The sequence below is a fragment of the Mustelus asterias genome, chromosome 9 (assembly GCF_964213995.1).
Source record: "Mustelus asterias chromosome 9, sMusAst1.hap1.1, whole genome shotgun sequence".
In the NCBI taxonomy this organism is placed as follows: Eukaryota; Metazoa; Chordata; class Chondrichthyes; order Carcharhiniformes; family Triakidae; genus Mustelus; species Mustelus asterias.
The window spans coordinates 128,769,600-128,784,428 of NC_135809.1; positions in this window are offsets into that span (position 1 = coordinate 128,769,600).

Here is a 14,829-nt window from a genome sequence, read left to right on the forward strand (position 1 = left end):
GGGGTAATACTGTGCAGCATACCCTGCTGGGCTTGAGTGTGGTGGTGGGTGGGCCCTCATTCTCAGGCACTGACTGAGGAACCCAGCATCCAGAAGGGAGGGCCCATTGAAAGACACACCTGCTGTCTGGTCGGGACAATTACAGCTCCTATTGGTATACATGCAATCAGTGCCACAGTAATCAGTCACATGTAATTAATGCCACAGTTTGGGGAGGTGATGGCCTGGTGGCATTATCGCTGGACTATTAATCCAGAAACTCAGCCAATGTTCTGGGGACCTGGGTTCAAATCCCACCTTGGCAGCAGGTGGAATTTGAATTCACTAAAACAAATCTGGAATTAAGAATCTACTGATGACCATGAAACCATGGTCTATTGTCGGAAAAACCCATCTGGTTCACTAATGTCCTTTAGGGAAGGAAATCTGCCGTCCTTACCCGGTCTGGCCTACATGTGACTCCAGAGCCACAGCAATGTGGTTGACTTCCAACTGCCCTCGGGCAACTAGGGATGGGCAATAAATGCTGGACAGCCAGCGACGCCCATGTCCCACGAATGAATTTTTAAAAAGTAATGGAGTTACAGAGTCACAATGCGAACACGAACACTTCTCCGCAGTGTGTTTAAGGGGACGAGGGGTGGCGTGCTGCTCGCTGGCAACAGGGTCGCACAGCCCCGCCAATGTCAATGGGGTTTTCCAGTCAATGCACCCCTCGCCAGTGGGAAACCCACGGTGGGGGTGCACAGTTAGATGCCGCCAGCATAAGCATCAGCAAGATTTCGGTGACTATGTACGAGTCCATTAAGTTAACTTAAATTCAGTGACTGGGCAATCCAAGTCAAAAGGAATTTGTTCCCCACAGGCCCAGCTCAAAACCTACTCGGCGCAGAGCTGAATCGTGACTTTAGGATGGAAATGAGGAGCCGGATTAGTGAGCAGATCCACTGAGTTATGCTTGGCCATTCTCATTCTACGGACAGAATTGGAAAATATGTGTCTGCATTCGTGTCCAATCTGCTCACCCATTAATCTTTGAGATTGGAATTAATCGCCTGAGCCGTACCTCATTGCTTTGAGAGCCAAGTTCCTGTCCTCCCACATTCCAACAGGCACAAATAATTTCAGAGTTTTGCAGAACATTTTCACATCCAGGCCATTAAATTCCAATTATCCTGGTCTGCGCACAGCATGTCAGCTGTCCGCCTGAAACACAGCTGCCCAGGGGGTGCAGTACTCTGTGCTGTGGAAGAATAGTCGCTGTGACTCAGGTGAGTCGTGGGGTCAAAGTGTGTTAGTGCTGGGATTTCATTTTAATGATTATTATAGAATCATAGAATCTCTACAGTGCAGAAGGAGGCCATTCAGCCCATCAAGTCTGCACCGACCACAATTCCACCTAGGCCCTATCCCCATTTACCCTAGCTAGTCCCCCTGACACTAAGAGGCAATTTATCATGGCCAATCCACCTAACCCGCACATCTTTGGAGTGTGGGAGGAAACCCGAGCACCCGGAGGACACCCACGCAGACACGGGGAGAATGTGCAGACTCCACACAGACAGTGACCCAAGCCGGGACTCAAACCCGGGTCCTTGGCGCTGTGAGGCAGCAGTGTTAACCACTCGGCTCATGTCCATTTGGGGAGAAGGTGATAAATTAGGCTTCAGTGATGACAAACAAGTGCATTTATATAGCACCTTTAAGGCAGTAAAATGTCCCACGACACCTGACAGGTAAAGATTGAAGCTGAGTGAAATAAGGTGGCATTAAGATGGGACACCAAAGGCTTCCTCAAATTGATAATCTTTAAGGAACGTCTTAAAGGAGGAGAAAGAGGTAAAGAGGTTCAGGGAGAAGATTGTCAGAGGTTAATTTTTAAGCAATTAAAATTAAAATAGGGTGGCATAATGGTTAGCACTGCTGTTTCACAGCGCCAGGGACATGGGTTCAATTCCCGGCTTGGGTTACTGTGTGGAGTTTGCACATTCTCCCCGTGTCTGCGTGGGTTTCCTCTGGGTGCTCCGGTTTCCTCCCACAGTCCGAAAGATGTGCTGGCTAGGTGCATTGGGCCATGCTAAATTGTCCCTCAGTGTACCCGAATGCGTTGGAGTGGTGGGCGATATTAACTAAACACCAATCGGGTTTCGGTTGGGGGATTAATATTACACCATTAGGTTCAAACATTGCAAAGGACACTTTTGCCCTGAACACTTTTGGGGAAAACCTTCCTATTTCTTAAGCTTGCAGAAGTGGCCGAGAATATCTAGTTATCCTATATTTGGTAGTTCAATGCTCTCAGTTTTACCAGGATGTCTTTTAAATGATGCCTCAGTTCATGCTCTTTCTAACAGTGAACTTGGAGAGGAGCCAAGTTATTGCTTTCTCGTTATTATTGTGAGAAAATAGCGATTGCAGCTGTTTGACATTAGTTTTGAATTGGATGGATTTGGATCAGTTTAGGGTCAAACTCTGAAACAAGGTCAATTTTGGCTTAAACTGGAGCATTTTTTAAAAGGAATGTAAATTAAATGTTTCAATGTCACAGTAACTAAGTTCTACTTACATGTAGGATTTAGAGTCATAGAATCCTACAGTGCAGAAGGAGGCCATTTGGCCCTTCGAGTCTGCACCCACCACAATCCCAACCCAGGCCCCACTCCCATACATTTACCCCGCTAACACCCCTGACACCAGGGCCAATTTTAGCATGGCCAATCAACCTAACCCACACATCTTTGGACTGTGGGAGGAAACCGGAGCACCTGGAGGAAACCCACGCAGAAATGGGGAGAATGTGCAAACTTCACACAGACAGTGGCCCGGGGCTGGAATTGAACCCGGGTCCCTGGCGCTGCAAGGCAGCAGTGCTAATCACTGTGCCACCATGCCACCCTGCTATTTATCTTATAGCCAAAGTGTGCATTTTTTTTCAACTCTTTTAAGGCCACATTTCAAGAAGAATATATGAGTTTTTTCTTCTCTGTGCAGGTGTGGTCAGCCCGAAACACGACATTTGTGTTTCCCTCCCTCCCTCCTCCTCTAACAAAAAAAAAGGCCACTGTAAGAAGGTAAAAGTGAAGGTAAGAGTTTTATAAATTTTCTTAAATAATTTAAATGGTGCTAGAAATGTCGGTCAGTGGGGTTAAGTGCTGCACTTGTGAGATGTGGGAGATCCATGACGCTTCCAGCGTCTTGGACAACTACATCTGCAGGAAGTGCGACCAATTGCAGCTCCTTACAGACCGCATGGATAAGTTGGAGCAGCAGTTGGATGCACCTAGGAGCATGAAGGTGGCGGAAAGCATCATATACAGGAGCTTTAGTGATTTGGTCATACCCAAGGTGCAGGCAGATAGATGAGTGACTGCTAGAAGGGGCAGGCAGTGAGTGCAGGAATCCCCTGTGGTCCCCCTCTCTAACAAGTATGCCATTTTGGATACTGTTGGGGCGGGGATGGCCTATCAGGGGATAACAGCAGCAGCAACCAAAGCAGTGGCACCACAGCTGGCTCTGTTGTTAAGCAGGGAGGGACAAAGAGCACTGGAGCAATAGTTATAGGGGACTCTATAGTTAGGGGTGCAGATCAGCGCTTCTGTTGACGTGAAAGAGACTCCAGGATGGTATGTTGCCTATGTGGTGCCAGGGTCCAGGATATCTCTGAAGGGCAGAAAGCATTCTGAAGGGAGAGGGTGAACAGCCAGAGGTCGTGGTACATCTTGGTACTAACGGCATAGGGAGGAAGAGTGATGAGGTCCTGCAGCAGCAGTTTAGGGAGTTAGGTAGAAAGGTGCTAAAAAAGCAGGACCTCTAGGGTTGTAATCTCAGGATTACTCCCTGTGCCTCGTGCCAGTGAGGCTAGAAATAGGAAGATAGTACAGCTCAAAATGTGGCTAAACAGCTGGTGTAGGAGGGCGGGTTTCAGATATCTGGATCATTGGGGTCTCTTCCGGGGCAGGTGGGACCTGTACACGAAGGATGGGTTGCATCTAAACTGGAAGGGCATAAATATTCTGGCTGGGAGGTTTGCTGGTGTCACATGGGAGGATTTAAACTAGTTTGGCAGGGGGATGGGAACAAAATCAAAGGTGAATTAACTGAAGGGGAACGAGAGAGTAGGGCCAGTAAGCCTCAGAGAAAGAGCAGGCACGGTGTGGTTGCTAATCAAAGAGGGTCCGGTGGACTGAAATGCATTTGTTTCAATGCGAGAAGTATAACAGGTAAGGCAGATGAACTTAGAGCCTGGATTAGTACTTGGAACTATGATGTTGTTGCTATTACAGAGACTTGATTAAGGGAAGGACAGGATTGACAGCTTAACATCCCAGGATACAGATGTTTCAGGTGGGATCGGGGGGAATGTAAAAGGGGTGGGGGAGTTGCACTACTGGTTAAGGAGAATATCGCAGTTATACTGTGGGAGGACACCTCAGAGGGCTCATACAGCGAGGCAATATGGGTAGAGCTCAGGAATAGGAAGTGTGTAGTCACAATGTTGGGGGTTTACTATAGGCTGCCCAACTGCCAGCAGGAGATAGAAGAACAGATAGAGGCAGATTTTGGCAAGGTGTAAAAGTAACGGGGTTGTTGTGAGAGATTTTACCTTCCCCTATATTGATTGGGACTCACTTAGTGCTAGGGGCATGGATGGGACAGAGTTTGTAAGGAGCACCCAGGGGGGCTTCTTGAAACAGTATGCAAATAGTCCAACTAGGAAAGGGGCCATACTGGACTTGGTATTGTGGAATGAGCCTGACCAGGTGGTTGACGTTTCAATAGGGGAGCAGTTCGGGAACAGTGACCACAATTCAGTAAGCTTTAAGGTCCTGATGGATAAAGATAAGTGTAATCAAGTGAAGGTGCTAAATTGGGGGAAGGCTATTTGCAACAATATTAGGCAGGGACTGAAGAATGTAGATTGGGGGCAGATGTTTGAGGGCAAATCAACATCTGGCATGTGGGAGGCTTTCAAGTGCAAGTTGCTAGGGATTCAGGACCGGCAAATTCCGGTAAGGATGAAGGATAAGCATGGCAAGTTTTGGGAACCTTGGATAATGAGAGATATTGTGAGCCTTGTCAAAGAGAAAAAGGAAGCATTTGTCAAAGCTAGGAGACTGGGAACACACAAAGCAAGTGTGGAATACAAGGAAAGTAGGAAGAAACTTAAGCAAGGAGTAAGGAGGGCTAAAGGGGTCACAAAAAACATTGGCCAGCAGGATTACGGAAAATCCCAAGGCTTTTTATTCATATATAAAGAGCAAGAGGGTAGCCAGGGAGAGGGTTGGCTCACTCAAGGACAGGGGTGGGAATCTATGCGTGGAGCCAGAGGAAATGGGCGAGGTATGAAATGAGTACTTTGTGTCAGTATTCACCAAAGAGAAAGACTTGGTGGTGGATGATTCTGGGAAAGAGTGTGCAGATAGTTTAATTCATGTTGAGATCAAGAAGGATGATGTATTGGGGTTCTTGAGAAACATTAAGATAGACAAGTCGCCAGGGCCTGATGGGATATACCCCAGAATACTGAGAGAGGCAAGGGAGGAAATTGCTGGGGCCTTGAAAGAAATCTTTGCATCCTCACTGGCTGCAGGGGAGGTCCCAGAAGATTGGAGAATAACCAATGTTGTTCCTTTGTTAAAGAAGGGTAGCAAGAATGATCCAGGTAATTACAGCCCGGTTCCTCAGGGATCAGTGCTGGAACCTTTGCTGTTTGTAATATATATAAGTGATTTGGAGGAAAATGTAATTGGTTTGATTGGTAAGTTTGCGGACAACACAAAAGTTGGTGGATTTGCGGATAGCGATGAGGACCATCAGAGGATACAACAGGATATAGATCAGTTGGAGACTTGGGCGGAGAGATGGCAGATGGAGTTTAATCCAGACAAATGTGAGGTAATGCATTTTGGACGGTGTAATACAGATAGGAAACATACAGTAAATGGCAGAACCCTTAAGAATATTGATAGGCAGAATGATCTGGATGTACAGGTACACAGATCACTGAAAGTGGCAACGCAGGTAGAGAAGGTAGTCAAGAAGGCATACGGCATGCTTCCCTTCATCGGCCAGGGAATTTGAGTTTAAAAATTGGCAAGTCATGTTGCAGCTCTATAGAGCAATAGTTAGGCCACACTTCGAATATAGTGTTCAATTCTGGTCCCCACACTACCAGAAAGATGTGGAGGCTTTGGAGAGTGTACAGAAAAGATTTACCAGGATGTTGCCTGGTATGGAGGGCATTAGCTATGAGGAGAGGTTGGAGAAACTTGGTTTGTTCTCACTGGAAAGACGGAGGTTGAGGGGTGTTCTGATAGAAGATTATGAGGGGCATCGACAGAGTGGATAGTCAGAAGCTTTTTCCCAGGGTGGAGGAGTCAATTGCTAGAGGGCATAGGTTTAAGGTGCGAGGGGCAAGGTTTAAAGGAGGTACGAGGCAAGTCTTTTACACAGAGGGTGATGGGTGCCTGGAACTCATTGCGGGGGAGGTAGTGGAAGCAGATACGATAGTGACTTTTAAGAGGCGTCTTGACAAATACATGAATCAGATGGGAATAGAGGGATAGTGTGTTAAAGTGGATTGGGGACTGGCTATCCGACAGGAAGCAAAGAGTCGGAATAAATGGGTGTCTTTCCGGTTGGAGGAAGGTAACTAGTGGCGTGCCGCAGGGATCGGTACTCGGGCCGCAACTGTTTACCATTTATATAGATGATCTGGAGGAGGGGACGGAGTGTAGGGTAACGAAGTTTGCAGACGACACAAAGATAAGTGGAAAAGTGAATCGTGTGGAGGACGGAGAAGATCTGCAGAGAGATTTGGACAGGCTGAGTGAGTGGGCGAGGATATGGCAAATGGAGTATAACGTTGAGAAATGCGAGGTTATACACTTTGGAGGAAATAATAACAAATGGGATTACTATCTCAATGGAAACAAATTAAAACATGCTACCGTGCAAAGGGACCTGGGAGTCCTTGTGCATGAGACGCAAAAGCCCAGTCTGCAGGTACAACAGGTGATCAAGAAGGCAAATGGGATGTTGGCCTATATTGCGAGGGGGATAGAATATAAAAGCAGGGATGTCTTGATGCACCTGTACAGGGCATTGGTGAGGCCGCAGCTGGAATATTGTGTGCAGTATTGGTCCCCTTATATGAGGAAGGATATATTGGCATTGGAGGGAGTGCAGAGAAGGTTCACCAGGTTGATACCGGAGATGAGGGGTTTGGATTATGAGGAGAGGCTGAGGAGATTGGGTTTGTACTCGTTGGAGTTTAGAAGGATGAGGGGGGATCTTATGGAGACTTATAAGATAATGCGGGGGCTGGATAGGGTGGAGGCGGAGAGATTCTTTCCACTTAGTAAGGAAGTTAAAACTAGAGGACACAGCCTCAAAATAAAGGGGGGTCGGTTTAAGACAGAGTTGAGGAGGAACTTCTTCTCCCAGAGGGTGGTGAATCTCTGGAATTCTCTGCCCACTGAGGTGGTGGAGGCTACCTCGCTGAATATGTTTAAAGCGCGGATGGATGGATTCCTGATCGGTAAGGGAATTAAGGGTTATGGGGATCAGGCGGGTAAGTGGTACTGATCCACGTCAGATCAGCCATGATCTTATTGAATGGCGGGGCAGGCTCGAGGGGCTAGATGGCCTACTCCTGCTCCTATTTCTTATGTTCTTATGTTCTTATGATATGGTCCCCGGTAGGATAGGGAGTTTTAGTTCAGTTGGGCAGCATGGTCGATGCAGGCTTGGAGGGTTGAAGGGCCTGTTCCTGTGCTGTGATTTTCTTTGTTCTTTGTGATGGGTTGAAATTCATTTGGATCCGTTTTCAGGTACCGATTGGTCACTGCTCAGTTGCGTTCGGGTCAAATGAGTGGCTACAGGCTGCCCCACATTCGGCCTTGGGCCTTGTTCACTGGTTAGGTGAGTTATCAATGCCTGCAGGCACATGCAGCTTGCAAACAGACACTCTCAGGCCGCTTGCCTCACCAACAGCAGAGGCGATAGGAAGGGGCGATAACTCCGCCTGTCGATATAAAGAAATATTTCTTGTTAACAGTCGCTGGAATTGTTTTAAAAGGCCCGTTCTCTGACAATTAGAGACTCATTTTTGCAGGGGACTTCTTCAATGCCCTCTGGCACTCAATTTAAATCTGCAACTGAGACCCAATGTCTGTTTTTGGTGACAAAGACATAGATCTATGCAGTGCACACTAATTTCAATCAGCAACCCCTCCACCCCCAACACCCCCATCCCAACCTCACCCCATAGCCCTGTTTTAGTTTTCTCTTTCTGATTGCTTGATTTTTGGTTTGCAAATTGGTTTTCTGTTCAGATTATCCCAGTGACCCAAAAAAGGCCTCTCTTGCGGTCCACATATCTCCCTTGTGACCAGCACCAAAGGTTCTATAGAATCCATAGAATCCCTACAGTGCAGACGGAGGCCATTCGCCCATCGAGTCTCCACTGACTCTCCAACCGTGCATCTTACCCAGGAACATCACCACCCCGAAGCCACTCACTGTCCTGACTTGGAAATGTATCTCCATTCCTTCACTGTTGCTGGGTTAAAATGCTGGAACTCCATCCCTAACAGCACAGTGGGTGCACTTACACCACATGGACTGCAGCAATTCTACAAGGCTTCTCACAACCACCTTCTCAAGGGGAATTTCCCCGTAACCCCACATATTTTACCCTACTAATTCCCCTATCTTGGGACACTAAGGGACAATTTAGCATGGCCAATTAACCTAACCTGCACGTCTTTGGACTGTGGGAGGAAACCGGTGCACCCAGAGGAAACCCACGCAATCACAGGGAGCACGTGCAAACTCCACACAGACAGTCAGCCAAGGTCGGAATCGAACCCGGGTCCCTGGCGCGGTGAGGCAGCAGTGCTAACCACTAATGGTTCTAATGGCCAAAGAACACTTCGCTTCTCTGAAAGCACAAAGTTTGCTGGTGCCGTAATGCCCACGCCAAACCATTGACAGCTTGCACCTGTACTGATTTACGTCACAAAGATTGCTCAAGCTGCAGGTTCCCAAGGGAAATGTCGACTGAAAGGTGTTTGGCATGAGTAACCACATTGCAGAATGCTCTGGCCAATATATCTGGCATTGTAGTGTAGCTGGTTGCTCTAATCTTGCTACTGAATTTGGCTCAATGGAATTGAAGCAAACCCTGTCATTTATTCCAATCTTGGGACAGTGGACATCAACAGATCATGTGATTTAGCCAAAAAAAAGTAGATTAAACAGCACAAATGAATATAGTAGATATTTTTAGTAGCACCTTCCAAACCCGTGACACCCAGAAGGACAAGGGCAGAAGTTCATCAGGAACACTACCACCTTGAAGCCACCCACCGTCCTTACTTGGAAACATATCACCATTCTTTCACTGTCGCTGGGTCAAAATGCTGGAACTCCCTCCCTAACATCACGGTGGGTGCACTTACACCACATGGACTGCAGTGATTCAACAAGGCAGCTCACCACCACCTTCTCAAGGACAATTTGGGTTGGGCAATAAATGCTGGTCAGGCAGCGATGCCCACATCCTGTGAATGAATAATATTTAAAACAAATTTCAATTACAATATGTCTAATCTACTTTTTCGTTGAATTCAAATGATCAAAACAACATAAAGGGGCGAATTTTCCCATCTCGCCTGCCGCGGGAGCGGGCGAGGGGCAGGCCATGGAACGGTCTGTTGACCTCTGGCGGGATTTTCCGGTTTCAGGGTGAATGTAGCCGGAAATTCCCACCCAACACTTTTCTAACTGAGTAGTAATACACCAGGATTGAAATCTATGGTCCAACATTTGTAGGTGAAATGTCATCTCAGATTCAATGTCCTTTCCACACAGTACACCTGTGCAAGAAAACCCCACCAATTGGGGAATGCTGCCCGATTTAGCCCTCAATCAGAAACATATGGACGTATGAAATATGAGCAGAAGGGTTAATAACTATTATGCTAATAGCAAGCATGCATCATTGGTGATGGCAGATCATGTACCACTGGAACTCAGGGCTGGTTGTGGAAGGAGCCTTGCGTTTATCTATTCCTGTTTTGCACAGTTAATAAATGTTTGGAAGTCCCTGGATGCCTCATTTCTGGTGGTCTCAATTAAATACACCCTGCCACTGTGTGATTGCGGCAAGGTGGCATGGTGGCACAGTAGTTAGCACTGCTGCCCCACAGCTCACAGTGCCAGGGACTCGGGTTCGATTCCTGGCTTGGGTCACTGTCTGTGTGGAGTTTGCATGTTCTCCCCATGTCTGCGTGGGTTCCTCCGGCTGCTCTGGTTTCCTCCAAAGATGCGCGGGTTAGGTGGATTGGCCATGCTATATTGCCCCTTAGCGTCAGGGGGACAAGCTCGGCTAAATGCATGGGGATAGGGCCTGGGTGGGATTGTGGTTGGTGCAGACTCGATGGGCCAAATGGCCTCCCTCTGCAGTGTAGGTATTCTATAACTCTATGACTGTTTATGATGATAAGTCATGGTGGCAGTGGTGGGATTCGATGGGGTTTCTTTATTCATCCATGGGACATGGACATCGCTGGCTGGACCAGCATTTATTGTCCATCTCTCGTTGCCCTTGCGAAGGTGGAGGTGAGCCGCCTTCTTGAATCGCTGCAGTCCACATGCTGTGAGTTGACCCAAAATGTTGTTAGGGAGGAAATTCCTGGATTTTGACCCAGCGACCACACATTCGCATGTAGCTACCCTCACTGTCCTCTGGGACCAGGCCGTTTAGGAGAGATTTTAGGAAGCACTTAGAATAGAATAGAATAGAATCCCTACAGTGCGGAAGGAGGCCATTCGGCCCATTGAGTCTGCACCGACCACAATCCCACTGGCCCTATTCCCGTAACCCCACTTATTTACCCTACTAATCCCCTGACACTAGGGTCAATTTAGCATGGCCAATCAACCTAACCCGCACATCTTTGGACTGTGGGAGGAAACCGGAGCACACCGAGGAAACCCACGCAGACACGGGGAGAGCGTGCACAGACAGTGACCCAAGCCAGGAATGGAACCCGGGCCCCTGGCACTGTGAGGCAGCAGTACTAACCACTGAGCCACCGTGCCGCCCCAAAGGGTGGGGGAGGTTTGGAAGTCTCTCCCACAAATGGCTGTTGATGCTCGATCTGTTGCTAACCTTAAATCTGAGATAAATAACTGATCCCAGAACTGGGTGCAGCCCCTGTTCCGACACAGAGGTGTAAATTATGAGCCAGCACCTCCAACAGCGCACGCAGTACGCTCTCAGCAATGTGCTGCAAAGTCAGCCTTGATTTTTGTACTGGAGTGGGACTAAAGCAAGAACCCTGTGACTCAGACGTAAGAGCGCTACCCACTGAGTTCTGGCTGACACTCATTATCCCACTGCTTACTCTCCTCCTGTACTGAACGCTGTCCAGTCTGTAAACCTGAAGTGACTGATAAGTGGATACATCTGGAGTGGGGGGGGGGGGGGGGGGAGAGAAAGAATATATTCAGCCGAGGTGGTGAATATAGTGTAACGGTCCCAAAACACAGGGAGTAAAAGTTACATTGCAGTGACTGATGGATTGCCAGCAGAACAGTCACATCAAATCGAAAGTAATATGAGCAGTTGCGAGCAACACCCTGACCATTCCTACTCCATGATGTGCCATTAGCTATGCAGCAAGGAGCACAAAAAGGGCCCTGTGCGAATAGCTTCCTGTATTAAATAAACATATGACACACATCCAGTTGGCAGTTCTTCCTATATCAGGGCTTCAGACATTAAGTTGATGACAAGTTGCTTACTCCAATTTAGGCTGACAGGAATTCTTCAATTTACTTTCAGTGCATTCTCATTTACAGATGTGAAATTTGACAGGAGAAACTGGCTTTCTCACCCCATGGTACCTCTGAGATATACAGCGCTAGATTGTAGCGGAAATTCCTTGTCCAACCAGGGCACATGTGGATCGACAACTGCCCACTTATTTAGCTGTGAAAGTTTTTCCAGTCGCTGTCGACATGTCAAAGGAGTTTGGTTCCTGCGACAAGTTAACATTTCCTGGCTTTTTGAAGGTGGGTGTAGAGGTTTTTCTGTCCACAGTGTAAATCTTTGTGATTGTTTACTGCTAAGCGTAACTCAAAGTTAAAGAAGTCAGCTTCTGATGACATCAGTACGTCTGGTGAATTGCTTGAGAATAGGAGGGAGGAAAAAAATATTGGCGGCCACGTCAAATATTCCGAGCAGTTCCGGAAGGATGACATGTCATCTATAATGAGCCATCGTTCCTGCTGTTATAAGCCTTTGAAGTGTATCGCTCAGTTATCCACAAACATTGGAGTCATGCGGTGGGTGTAATCCCGTAGTAATGTCGACCACGGCTAATAAACCTGTTGGACTTTAACCTGGTGTTGTTAAACTTCTTACTGCGTCATCTATAACTGCCAGACCTGCCAACCCCCACCCCCCCCCCCCCCTCCAAGACAGATCATTAATAACATATAAAAAGTTAATCACAACTTCAAAGGTTAAAGCAACATTACCAGAAATTACCAACTTTATGCATTGTGGCTTCTGAGGTGCCTTCCTCTTTTCATCATTCAATGATTTCCTCACCCCCAACACCCCCACCCTGGTCAACAAACACAGTTGACAGGGCCCATAACCGTTTCCCAACCCATTTACCACACTTCTTTTCTCACCCCTTCCCTTGCCTCCCAGAACCGCAATTGGGTTCCCCCTACTTAAAAGTTTAAAGTTTATTCATTAGCCACAGGTAAGGCTTACATTAACACTGCAGTGAAATTCCCCTAGTTGCCACAGTCCAGTGCCTGTTTGAGTCATTGCACCTCGCCAGCACATCTTTCAGACTGTAGGAGGAAACCGGAGCACCTGGAGGAAACTCACGCAAACATGGGGAGAACATGCTGACTTCACACAGACAGTGAGCCAAGCCAGGAATCGAACCCGGGTCCCTAGCGCTGTGACGCAGCAGTGCTAACCACTGTACCACCATGCCAACCCCCTCCCCCCCCCCCCCCACCCCCCCCATTACCTCACCAGTCTTCACATCCATTGGGTTATGCTCCTCCTTTTCCATGGTCTCTAAAATGGTGTCGCCCCTACCACATTGACCCCACCTCTCCCATTTCAGCATTGCCTTTCTCTCTGCGACACCATTGTCCAGTCCTCAGTCGCTCCGTTCCCTTCCCATGGTGCCTGACCATGCAAGTGCAGGAGAAGTAACAACTACCCTATTGCCAGTGGAGACACAGTGGGCTGAAGGGCCTCTTTCAGTGCCCTGGAACTCTACGTAAAGCTCTATGACTCCTCTTGCCTTGGTGTCTAAGGCCCACCCACTTCTTCCAAGTGAAGCAGATGTTTATGTGTACTTCTTACAAACTCATATCCTGGGTCCGCTGCTCATTATGTGGTGTTATAATCTGAAGAGGCGATGAATGATTCCCCTCTTTTCCTTCTCTTTATCCGCAACAGGATTTCAAAAATTAAAATGAATGTACTTGCTAATTCAGTGAGTGTCAATGCACTGTGATCATAAAAGACAGGTTTTCTGGAGTGTTAACAGAGAAAAGAGAATAGATTTTATTGCACTAAACCCAGTCTAGGTAAATGAATAAAAACATACAAATATGTTTGATGTAAAGCTTTTTGGTGATAGTGACCACAATTCGGTTACGTTCACCTTAGTGATGGAAAGGGATAGGCATGAACCTCGGGCCAGTGGTTTTAGCTGGGGGAAGGGTAATTATGAGGCTATTAGGAGAGAATTAGGAAACATAGGTTGGACTAGGAGATTACAGGGACTGGGAACGTCCGACATGTGGAGTTTTTTCAAGGAGCAGCTACTGCGAGTCTGTGATAGGTATGTCCCTGTCAGGCAAGGAGGAATTGGTAGGGCTAGGGAACCGTGGTGCACCAAAAAAGTTTCTTTGTTGGTTAAAAAGAAAAAGGAGGCTTATGTTCGGATGAGACGTGAGCACTCGGGTAGTGCACTAGAAAGCTTTAGATTGGCTAAGAGGGAGTTGAAGAGCGAGCTTAGAAGGGCTAAAAGGGGACATGAGAAGACTTTGGCGGATAGGGTTAAAGAGAATCCTAAGGCGTTCTATAGGTATGTCAAGAACAGAAGGTTGGTTAGGGCAAGTTTAGGGCCAGTTATAGATGGCAGAGGGAAGTTATGTGTGGAACCGGAGGAGATTGGTGAAGCATTGAACCAATATTTCTCTTCGGTGTTCACGCAAGGGGACATGAATATAGCTGAGGAGGACACTGGGTTGCAAGGGAGTAGAATAGACAGTATTACAGTTGATAAGGAGGATGTGCAGGATATTCTGGAGGGTCTGAAAATAGATAAATCCCCTGGTCCGGATGGGATTTATCCAAGGATTCTCTGGGAGGCAAGAGAAGTGATTGCAGAGCCTCTGGCTCTGATCTTCAGGTCGTCGTTGGCCTCTGGTATAGTACCAGAAGATTGGAGGTTAGCGAATGTTGTCCCATTGTTTAAGAAGGGGAACAGAGACTTCCCCGGGAATTATAGACCGGTGAGTCTCACTTCTGTTGTCGGCAAGATGTTGGAAAAAATTATAAGGGATAGGATTTATAGTTATTTGGAGAGTAATGAATTGATAGGTGATAGTCAGCATGGTTTTGTGGCAGGTAGGTCGTGCCTTACTAACCTTATTGAGTTTTTTGAGAAAGTGACCAAGGAGGTGGATGGGGGCAAGGCAGTGGACGTGGTATATATGGATTTTAGTAAGGCGTTTGATAAGGTTCACCATGGTAGGCTTCTGCAGAAAATGCAG